Below are 8578 nucleotides of genomic sequence, written 5' to 3'. Positions count from 1 at the left end.
TAGTTGTTAACTTTGGAGTTTATTTACACTATATATAGACAGAAGACATCAGACTGGTGGTCATTCCCTAGTGTTAGTTTCTAGACAACAGAAATAAAGTACAAATTCTATACCCTTAAATGATACACCTACTCCATTACATACTATTGTACCTACTCCATTTCATGCTGATAAAAGAAAGCATTGCAGAGGAAACTGAGATAATATTTTGTGCTCTTTAGACCAATTGAAAAAATCAATTCATTTATGAGTGCATGTATTTAGTTTGTTTACCTGCTATATTTATAATTAATCACCAAATGAAAGTTCTTTCTTGACAAGTTGTTTTTGTGTAAGTCTTTGTGACAGGTCTTTCTTGACAGGTTGTTTTTGTGTAAGTCTTTGTGACAGGTCTCTCTTGACAGGTTGTTTGTTGTACAAGTTGTGACAGGTCTCTATTGACAGGTTGCTTGTTGTACATGTCCTTGTAACAGAAGGTTTCACTTGACAGGTTGTTTTTGTGTAAGTCTTTGTGACAGGTCTCTCTTGAGAGGTTGTTTGCTGTACAAGTCGTTGTGACAGAAGGTCTCTCTTGACAGGTTGATTGTTGTACAAGTTGTTGTGACAGAAGGTCTCTCTTGACAGGTTGATTGTTGTACAAGTCGTTGTGACAGAAGGTCTCTCTTGACAGGTTGATTGTTGTACAAGTCATTGTGACAGAAGGTCTCTCTTGACAGGCTGGTGATTAGATGACACAATACTGTATATTATACAACCTGTACAAATTCAATACTGTATAAATGTGTGAGATGCAATTTGTTCACACATTTAAAAAAAAAAAGGTTTTCTTTGCAAATTTGTACAATTTTTATGTTTTATAATCATTTTTGTGATATTTATAGGGCTGCTAAATAAGTAAAAATTTGATACATGCAAAAAACCCTGATATTTTGTAATTTATCATTTTGAGGTATCAAGATTTAAAAGCAATGGAGCTGACCTTTTTATGTATGTGTGTACTTTTTACAGTACACCAGTAGATAAAGAAATTTTATATTCTGTAGGAACACAATCAATATTTCATTATTGTGTGATAACATTTTGCTGATGAGAAAAAGTCGAAGTCATCAATATTTACTGTAGCAATAAAATGAGGCCATCAAACCTATTCTGTATGGACTAAATGGTGGGAGGAACTTCTACAACTACTTCTTAAATTAAGGTGGAATATTGCTTTGACGCCTTTACAAAGTGGACTGTACCTGAAGTGAGAAATTCTGGACATTTGTAGACGTGGCTGGGGAAAGCAATATGTCATTAATCTTTTTCCTTCCTCTCACTTTCACCTCTCTCAACGGGCTGCAGGCAAGATTCCCAGGAAAACCTGAAATTTGACCTATTTCATTCAGTTTGAGTTAGCAGTAGGGTGCAACCTCTTGAACTATAGTGTTATAAGTAAAATAACATGTAACCCAATGAATCAAAGTATAATTAGTGGAATGAATTACGTCTCCTCCAGCCAAATAAAAGGAAACATGCAAAATAAACCTCCTTAAACTCAATCAATCTTTACCAAGTAAACTCAATCGTTCCTCAGTAACCTCAACAATTATCAAGTAAACTCAATCATTACCAAGTAAACTAAATTGTTCCTCAGTAACCTTAACAATTACCATGCAAACTCAATCATTACCAAGTAAACTCAATCCTTACTCGGTGAACTCATTCATTTCTCACTAAATTCACTCATTACTCAGTAAACTCACTCATTACCAAATAAACTCAATCCTTACTCAGTAAACTCAATCATAAGAAATTAACTCACTCATTACTCAGTAAACTCATTCATCACCAAGTAACTTGTAAATTCACTCATTACTCAGTAACCTCACTCATTACCCAGTAAACTCACTCATTACTCAGTAACCTCACTCATTACTCAGTAACCTCACTCATTACTCAGTAACCTCACTCATTACTCAGTAACCTCACTCATTACTCAGTAACCTCACTCATTACTCAGTAACCTCACTCATTACTCGGTAACCTCACTCATTACTCGGTAACCTCACTCATTACTCAGTAAACTCATTCATTGCTTGATTACTAAAACTCACTAATTACTCATTAAACTCACTCATTGCTCAATAAACTCATTAATTACTCAGTAACTTCAATCATTACTCAACAAACTAAATCATTATCCAGTAACCTCAATCATTACCAAATTAACTCAATTGTTACTCAGTGAACTCAATCATTATTTATTAAACTCATTCAGTACCCTGTAAACTCAATCATTCCTCATTAACCTTAATAATTACCAAGTAAACTCACTTGTTAATAAGTAAACTCAATCATTAACTCAGTAAACTCATCATTACAAATAAACTCACTCATTACTCAGCAAACTCAATCATTACTCAGTTAACTCAATGGTTTGTAACTCAGTGAACTCAATTTCTAAAATATAGTCCAGTGAGTTGAATTTTAAAAGGGTTAGCTAGTGAAATGGGGATTTGGTGTACATTAAATTATAACAATTCACATCTACAACAGCTGCACAATTTTCATGATCATCAGAAAAAGAAAGAGGAAAAAAAGTTCCTAACAAAATAAAGAAAAAACAAATTAAGTCTTGATGGCCTGGCAGTGGTATACTGTCACCAGTAATTGAAAAAAGACAAATTGAAATACGTGTTTTATCTACTCTTTTCAAAGCAGCACTGGGGAAATATTCACCAGTATAATCAGTAACATCTATATATTGACCAGGATACAGTTGTACAAGTAACATCTATATACTGACCAGGATACAGTTGTACAAGTAACATCTATATACTGACCAGGATACAGTTGTACAAGTAACATCTGTATAACTGACCAGGATACAGTTGTACAAGTAACATCTATATAACTGACCAGGATACAGTTGTACAAGTAACATCTATATACTGACCAGGATACAGCTGTACAAGTAACATCTATATACTGACCAGGATACAGTTGTACAAGTAACATCTATATAACTGACCAGGATACAGTTGTACAAGTAACATCTGTATAACTGACCAGGATACAGTTGTACAAGTAACATCTATATACTGACCAGGATACAGTTGTACAAGTAACATCTATATACTGACCAGGATACAGTTGTACAAGTAACATCTATACTATATAACTGACCAGCCTAATACAGTTGTACAAGTAACATCTATATACTGACCAGGATACAATTCTACAAGTAAGATCTATATACTGACCAGGATACAGTTGTACAAGTTACATCTATATAACTGACCAGGATACAGTTGTACAAGTAACATCTATATACTGACCAGGATACAGTTGTACAAGTAACATCTATATAACTGACCAGGATACAGTTGTACAAGTAACATCTATATACTGACCAGGATACAGTTGTACAAGTAACATCTATATACTGACCAGGATACAGTTGTACAAGTAACATCTATATACTGACCAGGATACAGTTGTACAAGTAACATCTATATAACTGACCAGGATACACTTGTACAAGTAACATCTTTATACTGACCAGGATACAGTTGTACAAGTAACATCTATATACTGACCAGGATACAGTTGTACAAGTAACATCTATATACTGACCAGGATACAGTTGTACAAGTACCATCTAGTTGTACAAGTAACATCTATATACTGACCAGGATACAGTTGTACAAGTAACAACTATATAACTGACCAGGATACATTTGAACAAGTAACATCGATATAACTGACCAAGATACAGTTGTACAAGTAACATCTATATAGCTGACCAGGATACAGTTGTACAAGTAACATCTATACTATATAACTGACCAGCCTGATACAGTTGTACAAGTAAATCTATATACTGACCAGGATACACTTCTACAAGTAACATCTATATAACTGACCAGGATACACTTGTACAAGTAACATCTATATACTGACCAGGATACAGTTGTACAAGTAACATCTATATACTGACCAGAATACAGTTGTACAAGTAAATCTATATACTGACCAGGATACACTTCTACAAGTAATATCTATATACTGACCAGGATACAGTTGTACAAGTAACATCTATATAACTGACCAGGATACACTTGTACAAGTAATATCTATATACTGACCAGGATACAGTTGTACAAGTAACATCTGTATACTGACCAGGATACACTTGTACAAGTAACATGTATATACTGACCAGGATACACTTGTACAAGTAACATCTATATACTGACCAGGATACACTTGTACAAGTAACATCTATATACTGACCAGGATACAGTTGTACAAGTAACATCTATATACTGACCAGGATACACTTGTACAAGTAACATCTATATACTGACCAGGATACAGTTGTACAAGTTACATCTATATACTGACCACGATACAGTTGTACAAGTAACATCTATATACTGACCAGGATACACTTGTACAAGTAAATCTATATGGTAATGGTGTCTACCAACTCACATCCACAATAGTCTGTTCTGTCTTTGTCTACATTTCGAATGCCTTATTGTCTTTATATGTGAATCCGTGCAGAAATTTTTCTCAATTAAAATACCAGCAACAGTGGAAGTGGAAAATTGGTTCCTAGGACTTGCTGGTGAGGTATTACCATAGACAATTTACCGCAGGGCTATTCACTGGGATTTTACAGCTCAAAGTCTCGGTCTCCTCTGTGTTTATATTGCTTTAACAATTCAATATAAGTGCTCAAAGAACATTAAAGATGCAGGAATCGCAAAATATTTTGTAGATTTTGATAACCTTTGTTGTGTATATCAATCACAGGCTGTGTGTATGGATCTCGTATAAATAGGATTTTGTTTCAACTGCTATCTCGGACTGATATTAAGTAAATTCTGAAGTATTAACATCCTATTTGTGGGGTGTGTTTATCTGATCACAATATTCTGTATGACTGACAGCTATAGTACAGAAATTCATGTCTATGATGAAATGAATCGGGTTTTAAATCTGAATATTCAAGCTGTCTGCGTGGTTTGTGGGCACCTATTTGTCTGTTCTGTATTAAGTTAATGGGGAAATGTCTAGACTGGTCCGTGTGCAGATTCAGGCCTCCAGTGTCAATTACTTTGTCCATGTCCAGTTTATGATGTATGTCCAACAGAGGTCAGACCAAGGGATTGATACATCTCCTCTCCATCCCCACCCCACCCCCACTGTATCGCCACCCCATCGCCACCCCACCCCCACTGTATCGCCACCCACCCCACCCCCACTGTATCACCACCCCATCCCCACCCCACCCCCACTGTATCACCACCCCACCCCTACCCCACCCCCACTGTATCGCCACCCCACCCCCACTGTATCACCACCCCCACCCCCACCCCACCCCCACTGTATCGCCACCCCACCCCACCCCCACTGTATCACCACCCCACCCCTACCCCACCCCCACTGTATCGCCACCCCACCCCACCCCCACTGTATCACCACCCCATCCCACCCACCCCCACTGTATCACCACCCCACCCCTACCCCACCCCCACCCCATCCCCACCCCACCTCCACTGTATCGCCATCCCATCCCCACTGTATCGCCACCACACCCCCACTGTATCGCCACCCCACCCCACCCCCACTGTATCACCACGCCATCCCCATCCCACCTCAACTGTATCACCACCCCATCCCCATCCCACCCCCACTGTATTGCCACCCCACCCCCACTGTATCGCCACCCCATCCCCACCCCACCCCCACTGTATCGCCACCCCATCCCCACCTCATCTGGCTACCCCATCCCCACCCACTCCCCACTCCATCTCCAACCCATTCCAACCCCAATCCCCACCCCTACCAACGAAAACAAAACAGTAGTCTTACAGAGGTCTGCTTTACTTTGAAGTCTGGTGGTCCTATATTTCATTAAAAACACATGGTCTTATACATGTATAGACAGGTATGGTTTACAGGTTCTGTAGGATATCCTTAAAGTAAATAAATAATAGGGCAGCGGTGGCCGAGTGGTTTAGGTGTCCGGACACTTTATCACTAGCCCTCCACCTCTGGGTTGCGAGTTCGAAACCTACGTGGGGCAGTTGCCAGGTACTGACTGTAGGCCGGTGGTTTTTCTCCGGGTACTCCGGCTTTCCTCCACCTCCAAAACCTGGCACGTCCTTAAATGACCCTGGCTGTTAATAGGACGTTAAACAAAAACAAACCAAAAATTACATGTGGTCTATATAGACAGGTTACCTTTATAAGAGATTATATGTGGTCTATATAGACAGGTTACCTTTATAACAGATTATATGTGGTCTATATAGACAGGTTACCTTTATAACAGATTATATGTGGTCTATATAGACAGGTTATCTTTTTTTATTATAATTATAGAGAATATGTGGAATATCCAAAAGGTAACTATATTGGTCACAGGTTTAATATGAAATGTTCTAAAGGAGACATACATGTAATAGAATGTCCCAAAGGTGACTAGAGATGTGACTAGAGAGGTCACAAGTTAAATCTGGCTTGTCCTAAAGGTGACTAGAGATGTCACAAGTTAAATCTGGCTTGTCCTAAAGGTGACTAGAGATGTCACAAGTTAAATCTGGCTTGTCCTAAAGGTGACTAGAGATGTCACAAGTTAAATCTGGATTGTCCCAAAAGGGACTAGAGAGGTCACAAGTTAAATATGGATTGTCCCAAAAGTGACTAAAGAGGTCACAAGTTAAATCTGGATTGTCCCAAAGGTGACTAGAGAGGTCACAAGTTAAATCTTGATTGTCCCAAAAGTGACTAGAGAGGTCACAAGTTAAATATGGATTGTCCCAAAAGTGACTAGAGAGGTCGCAAGTTAAATCTTGATTGTCCCAAAAGTGACTAGAGAGGTCACAAGTTAAATCTGCTATGTCCCAAGGGTGACTAGAAGGAGTCACAAGTTTAATATGGAACATCCCAAGAGGGGTCACAGGTTTTAATATGGAACATGCCAAAGGTGACTGTAGAGGGGTCACAGGTTTAATGACCTGTCTGCAGTTGATATTCTCTGAAGCAGAAATTGTTTTATCATCTGTGATAAGAAGAAGAGACCAGTTTCTCACCTGAAATCTGATAAACCTAATGAAATATGATATACCTGTGGAAATATGAGACATTAATGTATAGCCATGATTTTCCCTTCTTTCTTTAACAGGGAAAATTAAATTTGAAATCTGGCTCCTATCCTAAGTCACTGAGCAGTTTCATCCTGACAATTATATGAGGAACATTAAATTTGATGTGTCCTCAGTTCTGTATATATAAGTAGGTATTATGTAGTACACAGTTGTGTAATGGACCTGTTATTTAATTACAAAAAAGAAGAGATTTTTTTCCCCACAATAACATCAAGTTTTATCACCATGAAATGACCCCATCCATCACAACTCGTCAATCTCCTGGGCCTTTGGGGAAAGTAAAGCCCCATACAGTCTGGTGATTGTGTGTATATGTACAATGTATATTCTATGTTAATACTAGCTTTAGAAGTTTATGAATATAATATTTGAAAATTCATATTCAGAATGAAAATGTCATAAAAATGTGTTTCTTAAAAATGTTTTATAAAGAGGTCAAATTGGCCTGTATTGAAAAAATTGTACTTAGAATGAAAATACAATATACTAGAATCATATGTAACAATGTAAAAGAGATCCAGCGGACATGTATTGAAATATTGTATTTAATGAAAATACAATTTCCAATATTATCCAGTTTAAAAGTAAGTTCCTAAAGCATTGTACTTATTTTATGTTACTGAATTTCATTAATTATCAGACTTCCCACATAAATAGATTTCACCTCCAGATCTCCAATCCTACTTTATTGGTCAGTCTAGTGTCCAGCTTGAAAAGGGAAACTACTTTAAAATATAATGCAATCTTTAGGCACAATGACAGTGTATAGTCCAGCTTTGTTATGTTGAACTTTCCTACAAAGATACATGTCATATATATCAATTGTTTATTTTATGGCTGACTCTGCATTATGGGATTGATTTGTGAGCCTTAATTTGGGAGTTCATTTGTATGTTATATCGACAGCTGTCAATTTAGATCACACAGTCACAGGGATTTCTATCTATCTATATATGTAATATTACATATTTTGGGAACCCAGCTTTATGTGAAAATTAATTAAGGATATATGGTGATTTTAAATTTTCACTTTTTTCAATTTGATCAGAAAAATGCATTTTCAGTGAGCACCTTTATAATTCATAATAAGTGGTTGAAATCTCACAATTCGATTGTAGTGGTGGACTGCTGGGTGCCATGGGTGTGATTGGAGTGGTGGACTGCTGGGTGCCATGGGTGTGATTGGAGTGGTGGACTGCTGGGTGCCATGGGTGTGATTGGAGTGGTGGACTGCTGGGTGACATGGGTGTGATTGTAGTGGTGGACTGCTGGGTGCCATGGGTGTGATTGGAGTGGTGGACTGCTGGGTGTCATGGGTGTGATTGGAGTGGTGGACTGCTGGGTGTCATGGGTGTGATTGGAGTGGTGGACTGCTAGGTGGCATGGGTGTGATTGGAGTGGTGGACTGCTGGGTG

At 38.0% G+C, this 8578-nt stretch overlaps 1 long non-coding RNA gene across 1 annotated transcript; it reads right to left on the bottom strand.

The window, feature by feature from the left end:
• LOC117344572 lies at window positions 1–1360 on the bottom strand. The gene is made up of 2 exons (XR_004536209.1): window positions 1242–1360; window positions 1–717 (listed from the first exon to the last, which is right to left on the bottom strand). It is a non-coding gene; the product is annotated as an uncharacterized LOC117344572 (long non-coding RNA).
• Between the last annotated feature and the right edge of the window lie 7218 nt (window positions 1361–8578).

Source organism: Pecten maximus, chromosome 16, assembly GCF_902652985.1.
Source record: "Pecten maximus chromosome 16, xPecMax1.1, whole genome shotgun sequence".
NCBI classification, from domain to species: domain Eukaryota; kingdom Metazoa; phylum Mollusca; class Bivalvia; order Pectinida; family Pectinidae; genus Pecten; species Pecten maximus.
This window is presented reverse-complemented; position numbering and strand designations above follow the sequence as displayed.